The sequence below is a fragment of the Pezoporus flaviventris genome, unplaced genomic scaffold (genome assembly GCF_033815535.1).
Source record: "Pezoporus flaviventris isolate CSIRO_AGI_PZ_B2104156 unplaced genomic scaffold, CSIRO_AGI_Pfla_v1 ptg000031l, whole genome shotgun sequence".
Lineage (NCBI taxonomy): Eukaryota > Metazoa > Chordata > Aves > Psittaciformes > Psittacidae > Pezoporus > Pezoporus flaviventris.
This window is the reverse complement of record NW_026892579.1, coordinates 62,595,589-62,607,197: the sequence shown is the minus strand read 5'-3', so window position 1 is coordinate 62,607,197 and position 11,609 is coordinate 62,595,589.

The window sequence follows — 11,609 nt, the reverse complement described above, 5'->3', positions numbered from 1 at the left end:
AATACCTGGTAAATGTCTGCCTTTGATCTAACGTGCCTGTCACTCAGTAGTCTTTTAAGCTCCAGATTTCCTCTCTCTTTCTTGACATTTGTCATTGTCTTCCTTTTGAATGCCTTCTTGCTGTTCTCAAAAGCTGGCCAAAAAGCGTTAGGAGGGTAGTATCAAGTACCACGCTCGAGGCTCAGAGGCAGCTGCCATGTTCTAAAAGGTCTCTTTATTCTTTGCAGCCACAGCTTTGCAATTGCCCAAATGACAAATATTCACTTCCCTCCCCTTTGTCTTTCATGGAAAAGAAATCCCCCAGAATAACAATAAGTTCTTCCCTCTTTCCAGCCTAGCCCAGCGTACATTAATACACCTTGTAATTGCTTGTCTCTATTGGTTTTAGTCCTTTGCCCTTTTTTGCTCCTTCTTTTTGTACTTCAGCTTCACCATTGATCCTATTCTCTTTATTCCCAGTGCTGAAATCTAAGTCCCAAATGCCAGCAAGAAATACCCAGCCATTCATGACAAATTGAATGGCTCAATTTAAAGGGGAAGATAGCACCTCATCTACTGTTACTATTCACTACAATAATCTCCATCACTCGTTCACTGGAGAAAGCAGCATGTCCTGAGTTCAAGTACAGACTATACTGATGATCTGCGGCTTGAAAGGACTAGAAGGAGCATTGCATATGACAGGGAGTCACCTTTCTGCCTTTGAAGGTTTTTATGCATTCACATCAATACAATGGTCAACGCTACTAAGAGCTCAGGAATGCTGATCTGTTCACCCCCGTCCTGGCAGGAACCCAACCCTCTTGCAGCAACAAGCCAAAAAATAAGTCAAGAGGGCTAAAATAGGCCCAGATCCTCAGCTGGTAGAAACGTGCTGCTAGTGTAAGCACTTCTACTGTAGGATCAGTGAAGGTTCAGCAGAAAAAGCAAACTTCAGCATTTCATCAATTGCTCCACCAAAAGGATGGCGTGATTCGATGTAAGTACGCATCCTACCAGCTTCCCGCTAGCTCCTCATGGTCTCTCCCTTTGGAGACTGGCCTACACAAAGAAGCCATGCACGGAATAAGACCTGTTGGGGATGAATCATTTACACACAGGGTGCCAACATTTCCTAGGCTGATCAAAACTTCTTTGTCAGCAGTTACTATTGTCAGAAAATGGGATTTTCAGCTGAACATGGATGTTCATAGGAAAGAGCCTGGCTCCTTGAATACTTCTTTAGTTTTCATTTTTCATGAGGTAACTGAAAATCTCAAAAAGTTTTCTCTGAAAAGTGAAAAAAAGTCCATTTATTGGTAAATTTTGTCCACAGGGGTCTGATTTGGACTTTGTTTCCACTGAAAATGTTCTTCTGACAGAATTTAACTGAACATTTTTTAGTCAATGAAAACATTATTCCTTCCTTTTCTTCTTAACAACACTTCAAACATTCAGAGTTTTCTCCATGTATCATTTGCAAAGCTGCCTAACCCAAACAGTTATAATACAGGAGTGGGTTTGGGGTTTGCTTTTCCCCTCTAACTTCATTACCTGTAGCACAGTGGACTGTAAATCCCCATTTCCATGCATTTTGTCAGCAATGTGACTGTTTTGCATTACCAGAAAGTAGGCACAGAGTGAAGATAAAATTATATTGGTTACAAATAGCAACACAGCACACTGATTTCCTGAACTGCAAACAGTTGCTAGAGCCATTCAGGTTTGATGTGTTTTTGTGGTGGTGTTACTCCCTTTAGAGAAGGTTATGTCCTGGTGGGGTAAATTCCAGCCTTTCTCCAGAACCAGCTATCCAGCTCACAGATGTTTTGTTCTACTGAGGAATATTAGGAAGAATGGAAATCAGTTCCAGATCATATCCTTGTTTTACAGTGTCTCTCCAGGTCTTCTCATAGATCTTGGGTAGCCAGAAGACTTTTTTTGTGGCTACCTGGTATTTTCCTTGCTTTTCCCAACAGATGAGCAGATTGTTAGAAGCCACATCTGCCTGCCAGTTACATGGTCATAGCTCCCACTCAAAGGTAGTTCCAGTTATTGCAAGATGCAATGAAGCAATCATATTGCAGGGCAGAGATAAATGCTGATGCAGACCCAGAGCTACAGAACTCAAGCTGGCTGAGTCTAGACTGACCATGGAGCCTTGGAGAGCCTCTGCCTGTGGTGCATAGTGAGTGCCCTGAGATGCTGCACCAGAAACTTATTTAATTAAGGTTTTTTGGGTTTTAATGCTATGTACACCACTCTCCAGACTTCACAAAGGACCGGCTTTCAGTTCTTGCATTTCTGAATGAGAAAATCTGTTTCAGAACAGACCTTGACTTAATAGTGAATAATTTTGTGTTGCTTTCTAACTTCATGCTGAATCATCAGGGAATCCTGGAGAAGGTTGACTCAACCAACCAGTAACAGGAGGAAAGGCTGTTTTCCCTAGTGGTTTCTTGTAGGTCTTGGCTTCAGCTAAGTTAAACACAAAATGGAAATGGTCTTTTTCAAGGTACTTTACTATCTCCAGCCAAAATCAGGAAATGATACTTTGTAGAGGAGAAAAAATAAACATTTATTAACTAAAGTTTTTTAAAGACTCAGGAATTTGGCGCTTGGATTTTGACTCATTTGTGTTTTCTCTAGATCAATCTTATCCTCTACATCTCAGCATATTTAGTCTCTATTTTGTGTAATTGACTGTCATTTGAAATGTCAGCAAGAGATATAAGGGTCTGTATAGATTTCACCTCTATAAGCCTTAATTTTTTATTAAAAATTACTTATGAATGAGAAATCACATAATTATAGCATACTAGTCAAGAGCACTGCTTTCTTGATGTATTTTCTTGTCCTCAAGCTTTTGGGGTAGGTAGACACTGGTCACGTTTGACAGCATTCTTCTACCATCCCCTGAAGATAGCTGTCTTGCTATTCCCATCTAAGAAGCTGAGGCTTCGAGCCAGAACATTTACACTGAATTACAGAAGACATTCCTCAACACTAAGCCTTGTTTCATGTTGCAGCTCTGTGAAAAAAAGGGAGGAGAACGGCTGCCTTTTGAAGGAGATGACCAAGTTTCTTTTGATCTGTTTTAAAGAGTGCAGAACTTGGTCTGAAGGCCAACCTCAGGCATCGCAGACATGACCAACGAAATACTGCTTCAAAGGGTGGAGGAGATAGAATTATAGCATTGCTTCATCCCTCCACGCACCGAGTTAGGCAGGAATGGTTTGCTAAAACTCACTTATGGCATCTTTAAATTAAAAATAAATACAAAGACAGGATTATTTAGCAAGCTAATTGAGGAATTCTCTTGTGGGCAATTCCCGTGTGTATTGCGCTTTCTCCTTAGCTCTTTTTTGAACTTCAGACGTAGTGTTATGGACTCTTGAATACAGAGCCTGGAATGACTCTCTTCTAATCTGCAGGGTTGGTTTCAAGGCATTCCCACAACACCTAATGTAGCTCTTGCACTGAACCTATTAACATGTGGTGGACAGGATGCCTATCTGTTAGGGTACTCAGCTTCATTGATAAAGTGACTGATTGCAAAACGTCCCTGATAACCAGTTCTAATCTGGTCATATATAGGGCTGTTAATATCCAGCTACACTGGCTGTATTAAGTATTAATACATCCAGTATTAAGATGCATTATCTTTGCACCTAAATAAAGCTGTTCATATTAAAGCAGTGCAAAGCTATCAAGACTTCCCCCTTCACAGGCAGAAAGTCACTGTACCTGAAAGATTCCACAATCTGACTACTGAGAGCCAATCCAAACATAAAAACATTAGGAAGAATTTCCATGATTTATAATGAAACCCTTCTTGCAACCTAGCTGCAAGTTTTAGCATTATCCACATGCCACAATCAGCTTTATCTCACATCACCAGATTTTTTTCCCTATATAAACATTAATGTACTGTCTTCTGGACAGAGCATGGGTTGAAACGACTGCTTTGACCATTTCAGGTATTTCTCACCTGCACATTCTTCCCTGTTAACTGCTGCCATCCTATTCATCACAGCGGTTTGGCCTAATAACTCCTAATACGTAGCATTCATTAAGCTTCAAGGAGCTGCAGCAAGCTGCTTTAACACACTGTGCCTTTTGTAGGGCAAAAGCTAGGGTCTCAGCTGGTGTCTGCTGAATTAGAAGCAATTAGAAATGCTGTAATTGAAGTCAACAGAGCTACCTAAACTTACCACATTTGAAAAGGCAGCACAGACTTAGCAGCACTCGCAGTTAACAGCACTCAGCTGCTGATTATGAGTCATGTACAGACTGGGAAAAACAGGGAATTTTTCAACAATATCCCTTTTTGTGTTGCAAGCAGGTCAAATGCTGTCCCATTTTTATGACCCATCAGGGAGATGGAGTTTAGGAACACACAAAAGCCCTCGAAAAAGTGTTACGGTTGAGGTCACATTTTCATACCCGCATTGTTGAACTATACCTTTGGAAGACAAAAGAGCAGGCGATGTCCTAACATGTAGCTGTTGCTTAACGATTGTGTTGTCGGTCTGGAGAGGGCGGAGTGGTAGGTTGCTTAACAGTTTTACATTTTCCCATGGTATAATACTGGTGATATGGTTAGCTATAATTAAAGGGTTATATAAATAAGCCATTGGGAAACAAATTAATTTATTTCCTTGGTGGGGCTAGTTATGTAATCTGGGGCTTATATGTTGATGTGCTTTCTCTTTGAAGCACTCAGTTCCCCCCCCCCCCCAAACCTGGTCCTCCTCTCCCCAGTTGTTTTCAAATCATTTCAAAACACGTCAAAGGAATGCAGATGTTAAATGTGCTGCAGCTTAAACTTCCTTGAAGCAGCAATGCCCTTAATGAGAAAAAGCTGGAGAGCAGAGTGAGACCTGGCTTGTAAAACAGTTTTATGGTATGTTTATTACTTTATCAGAAAGGGCCCTCGAACAGACACAGTGGAGGAGCACATAACCTAGGAGAGCCATCAGTGCCAGTGGACCACTTGGACTCGACAGCAGCACCTACCTGCTGCCCACAGCCTTGTAGGTAGTGGGAGGCGTGGACACACAGATCTCTTCTGGGACAGCCTCGTTGATTTTGGTGGTGCTCCACCTTTTGGTATCTGGCCCAGTCTTAAGGATGGCAAAAGGAAGGGTAGGCTGACTCCTACCCCGATTAGAGAAATCACCTTTTCCAAGGAAATAATAAGATGTCATTAAAAGTCCAGCTTAAGAAAACAAAGAGTAACACTAAGTTTTCCTCTTCTGCCTGTGTTTCTTTTATGAACTTATAAATAACATCATTAAGCTGCTTGCCATTCTCTGAGCAAACCTTTATTTAATCATGTATATTTTTTTTGCATTCTCATCCCTAGAAATGTAAAGCCTTGAGCATCAGAACTTTGAAAACAAATTCCTGAAGTTTAATTTTGCCTACAAAGCCATAGTACAGAAAACAATTTCCATGAATGCTATTTATGTTAACAGCTATATTAGTTTCCTGTAATAGACATCATCTTGGCTTCACAAGAAAAAAAGAGAGAAAAAAAAGAAGAGGAAAAAGTAGCGTTTAAATGTCTTGACATAAAGACCATGGCTGCACTTCAGACAACTCCTCCAGGCCCCAGCTGTGAGATTCAAACAAGCTTCACCAACTGAAAGGAAGTGTACTTGTGTGATATTTCTGGTGTTGAATGAAAAGACATAAAGCATGAAATGAGTTCTGGAATGTGCTCTCATACCTTTCCTCCTCTGACATACTCGCCTTGTTATAAAAGGTCTCAACCCTCACCTCTTGGACTTGCCAATGTGGAAGGACCCTACCAGCAGAGGGGGAAAGGCAGGGCTGGTTTCTCCTTGGGTTAGACTTGAAGATTTCTAGTCTCAGGGTAACTCCAAGTCCCATTTGGCTACGATAATTTCCTTTTAAGCTTTTGCTTAGTGTAGTGCAGTAACTTCACAGCATGTGCCTTAGGAATGAACACCAACCAAAACTGCTGATCGTGTTTATCTTACACTACAGGGAAGTCACTGATCAAAGCAATGTGTATTTTAATCAAAACTCTTCCCAAAGTGGCAGCTTCCACTGCCAGCACACTGCCAGTGTGCCTCTGCTAACACTGCAGAAAGAATAAAGAAGAGTCCTCCCAATTAGTAACAGTCTGGAGGCAAATTTGAAGCCATCCAGCAGAGCTTCCCATCCCTGAAGTGGATATCAAGTTGAAGACTAGGATAAAGTTGGGCTGGGGCCCAGAGTGTGTTTGGCTCTCTCTAGTGGATTTTGAAGGGAGTGAGACTGTTTGCTCCTAGAGTGTCTGCCATTTTAGCATTTTGAAGAGTAATAGCTTTGATTTCCAAATCCTAATCACAGACTGCAAAGAAGAGGAAGAAATTCCTGGTAATTATCAATAGGACCATGTTGGGTTTAACTCTTCTGGGAGGGTTTGGTTAGTTTTTGTGAGAGGTTCCTACTGTTTGCAGTCAGCATTGGACTAGGCACTGTGTATGCAGAATAAGAGGTAGCAATCAGTCCCTGATTCTTCTATGACTCTGTAGTACAGCCAGGCACACTTTGGTGTCTAAACTTGCCAGCGTCCAGAAATCACCTTGACCAACTGTTCTCAATAAAGAAGTTTATGGCAAATCCAGCTCAGCCCCTTCCTCAACTGAGCCTAAGCAGCCCCATTGTTCCCCTGATTGGCTTTCCAAAAGGCATCATAGTAACAAGCAGAAAATAGAATGTCAGTACCGGACTGAAGGGAATGACAAGCTTTCAGGCATTTGGGTGGCTGAGATCGGGACTTGTGAAATCAGAAATGGTGGTTTCCTGTAAAACTCACATGTAAATTTGGACAAATTGCTTAAACTTGCTGTCCTTGATGCTCAAAATTACCTGAACATCTACATTAATCCATTTATCTTAAAGAAACTTAACTTTAATCATACTTAACTTCAATCATACACTTGTGTCCCAATTATGCTAATAGCACTCAAGTATGTACTTGAGTGTTTCGCTGACTGATGTTCTTCTGAATTGCAAGTGCAATTCAGTGTCTCCCATTTCCAGGGATGTTGTACTTCCCCTGAAGGAGGAGAGCAAGCTAACGTGGCTGAGTAGGAGCCACAGGATTGTTTGCTTTTGTTAAACCTTGCTTGGCACTTTCAGGAAATGTGCCTTCTCCTGAGGTCCAAGGGCCCCTCTTTTCCTCTTCTTTTCTTTTTTAATTAAGGTTATGTACAGAAAATGAGTTTTACATAAACCACTGATTTTTTCCTACAAGAAAACAACACTTTTATGACTAGGTAATGGGTTATGAATCTTCAGTTGAGAAAATGAAGTGTTGTTTAAGTTACTGCTGCAAGAAACAAACCCTGTCTCGAAACACTAATCTTATGCTCTTTATTTGCATTCTCAAAACTTAAAATGACTTTAATGTTTTTGTGGAAACATCAGGCAAATAAAACTCTTTGTCTTAGACCTTATGGGTCAGGTTTCAGCACAGACTGAGTCTTACTGCTGGCTTTTGAACCTCTGAAGATGCTGCTGTGCTTGGACTCTGCGTGACTCTCCTCTTATAAGAGTGGCATTGTAAGTCACACATAAGTTGTGTTTTTCTGTTCGCTGTTGAGAATGTGCTCACAAAGGAAGGACCAAAAATACTTTGAGCAAGGTTCTATTAGTTTACATAGCTGATTAAAACTCGAGGCAGTGTTTCTTTGCTGAAATAGTATCCACTATCCGTCACACCAGCTCCTCTAAGCCGTAGGGTAAATCACCCTTTTGGCAACCATGTTGTTAAAGCTAAGCCTCACACTGAGGTGAGAAAATAAACCGAAGACCCTTTGAGGAAATTTCTGAAGACTGTATGTAACTCAGTGTCTTTATTATTCCTTGCTACAGCTGACTGGGTCTCCAATTTTATGTCTGTTGAAACAACGGCACCAGCAAGTGAGCTGCTGCCTATCCCTTGCTATCGCATACGAGGAGCCTGCTGGGGCAGTGAGCAGCAGTCTGGGCTCTTTTGGCAATTCCCAATGAAATCTGAACTTTTGATCTCCTGACCTTTGGAAGGGGAGGGTTTTTAAATTCCCATCAAATACTGCACACCTATTAGCCACCGGCAGATGTGACAGTGAGACGGATGAGCCGTTGCTTTCCGAGGAGGCGATTATCATGTGCATCTCGTTTGTGCAGGCAGCAGGCAACACAGGCTGCATCCTCAGGAAATATTAGCCTTGCAAGATGTGGGGTTGTCCGTCAGCAGTAAGCAAGGCTCCCTCTGTGGAGTGCAGATTGGGCAAAACTGAGAAAAGGCGAGAAAAGCAGCAGGAGAAAAGCTGTCTCAAAGAGCTTCTTTCAATGTACAGCACACTGAGGAACAAATGGGTAGTGATTATGATGAAGTCTTTTGCTTCCCGTAGTGCTTGCCATTCCTTAGTAGGTATTGATGGCTTTGAATTGCTGCTCTCCATTGCAACATTAAAGATTAAATATGTTGCCAGATTTGGTCATTTGAACGTCATCCTTTTCAACCTGCCTGTCTCTCTTTCTTACTCAGATCATGTTTTGCTTTCAGAAGCTGCATCAACACAAGTCTATGAACAAATGGTGCTTGTTAAGGAGTCACATCGGCCTCAGCTGGGCCTGCATGGAGTCAGCTCTGGTGATCACCATGGTTCTATGACCTTGTGCAAGTGAGGGGTGGACTGTGTCCAGTGAACAAGCAAATCCTGTCCTGATGTGGCACAGGAAAGAACTCAGCACCTACAGAACTTTATTGCAGTGGAGAACCTGGCAGAATACCTTGTAGACGATATCTTCCTGTGTTAGACTCAGGTAAAAGACTAGGACCCAGGTCTTTAGACATATCCAGTGGTTTTGAATGCTGTAACATTTTGAAATCAGTTTGCCAGATGTGGTGAACCACACGAATCTGAAATAACCTTTACTCTTTATTTCCCTGAAAATATTACAGGTGTCTCTGTAATATTTGAATCATCCAGCCTGACCATGCTGGCTTTGTACTAAGGGGTGCCTAGAAAATACAGATGCACTGAGTAAGTGTGAAACATTTCTTATTTCTTGCATCAAACATATTTTCAAGTGACAGGTTTTAGGATCTGTTCCGTTTGGTCCTGTCCTGTATTTCTGGGAGAATCCCACACCACCTGAAACATTGATTGATTTAAAATACAGCTAATGAGCTTTCTTTGTCCTCTGCCTCATGCTGGAAAGCCCCACCTGATCCCTAATTAACAAATTGATTTATTAAGAGTCTATCTAATGACCTCCTTTTGTCCTTTTCTTCCAGCTGCAGAATCCCACCTGATCCCAGAATATCACATTGATTTATTTAAAATTAATATATATGCACTGCATAGTTTCTTTATCATGCTTCTCCATGAATGTCTCAGGCATATGTTCCAAATCAAGTGCTGACACTGATTTTACAGCTCGCTGATCGTATACCTTAAGAGTAAAATGGTTATTTAAAATGCCACATTGTACCCCTAGGTGTTGAAGCGTTTGAGTATTCGTACTGTTGAGATCAACATAAAGTCACTGGCAGTAACTTTGAGGATCAGCCTTTGCAGGTCATGTTCCAACAGATCACTTGAGCACAGGTTTGTCTTCAAATACTTGGGTCATCCCACTGGTGTGATTTGATTTCTGCAGTGGTTCCTAAGTCCCGTGCATCCAGTGTTTTGGTAGATAATGGGGTTTGCTGCAAAGCACTGCCCATGTGCAGTGGTGTTCCTGCCTCACATAGATTAAATAGGCAAGAAACATCAGTCGGGACACAGGGAGCTGAGCGGGACTTGCATACCAGGGCTGATTCACCATCGGCTCCATCTCTTGATAACAGCTTGTGGCAAGTCTAGCACAGTTTGGAAGTGTATGTGTGTATAACAAGAGCTCAGAAATACCATTCATCAACAAGATCTGACCTTGGACTTGCACTGATATGAACATATCTGCAGGCAACATGAGGCCATTACATCCCGGTATGTAAACACTGAGATATCCTTGGCCCTCTTCCCTGAGGTGCTCTGCAAAAACAAGCAGTGGGTCACTAACTGTACACAATGCCTTCAGAGAGAGGAACTGAGAAATAATGGGCTGTTTTAGATGAAGCAAGACAGAAAGACATGGTCTCTGGCAATAAAGGCAAGTGGTCACAGGTAACACAAATTTCTTGCATCAAAAGGAATGGCAGGGAAAAAATCCAGCTTAGTGTGCCAGCCAAGCAGCCTCCTTGTAGCACCAGCACCTCTGCAAAGGAAACATTTGAAGTGGTGTCTGAGATAAAAGACCTGAGGTGTCAGCCTGCCTTAGAAGAAGGCTCTCAAACTTTGGCATGAAGGCCCATGTTAAAGTTCTCTAAAGTGCTCTAGTGTTCCTTGAGGAAGGGCAACAATAGTCTGCATTTGTCTCCCAGTCCCTTACTCGGGTTCCCAGAACAAAGTTACATCCCTGGCAGTGTTCAAGGCCAGGTTGGACAGAGCCTTGGGTGGCATGGTCTAGTGTGAGGTGTCCCTGCCCATGGCAGGGGGTTGGAACTGGATGGTCTTAAGGTCCTTTCCAACCCAAACCATTCTGTGATTCTATGATTCTGTGATTCTTTGTCTGGCTCCATGACTTAATTGAGTGGTAAGCCCTTTATTTCTCTTGGCCAATATCTCCTCTGGCTACCATCTTTATAGTGAGATTTCTTAGTTAGTGCTGTCAGCCTCTACATGTCGCCCTTCCAGTCTCCTAGACCCTCACAGGTTCATTTCTGTATTTGTAGCTGTACCCCTGTATGCAGTTGTACCTAACAGAGCAAAAATACCACAGTTTAAATATAAAATAATGAAAGGAAAAAGAAAAAGGAGCTAAAATAATTTATTGTCACCTTACCTGCTACATTGCTTAGCACAGTTTGGAGCAGATAAGGCACCTCATTTTGATTCAAAGCATGCAGAAAAGTGGCATCTAGCTGCTTAACCTTTAAAATGTATTTTTCCCACTCCCTCCCTGAAAACAGTGTGTACGTAGATCAGATAGGAGAGTAAAGGGAAGCTCCTCTTTTCATGTGGGGAATTTGGACACCCGAATTCCCATCGCATTTGTCTTACAACATCAGGCTTCACCTCCATCTGCCTTTGTGCATCCCACAATGCTCCCAGCCCACCATTCTGGCAGGCAGCTTTTTCAATGGAAAAAATGGTGACATTAAGTGTTGCCTTTTGCATGTAATAGCCCCGTGTGAGCCAACACAGAGACCTGGGAGCCCCAGATCTGTGGCTTCCTTGCCTCAGGGCTTCAATCCCATGTCTCGTACCAGGCTGTGGGCTAGGCGAGGATGACTGTTTTTCCCAGCTCCCTCATGAACTGTGACATTGTGCTGAAAGAGATGAATAGAGTCCAAAGGGAAAAGTAATCACGGGTGATGAGGGATGCTGTCTGGGAAAGGAGGTGCAGGAGACACCTTGTTTTGGTTTCTTCTCCCAGACTGTTTCCATATTTTGTCTGAGGATGATTGTGCTTGAAAATCATTATCACTTTCTGGAGAAGGGACCTTTCCTCTCCAGGCAGCTAGAGTCATTCACACATTCCTTTCTCCTCTCCATGAGACTCCCCTTCCTTCCTGTTCA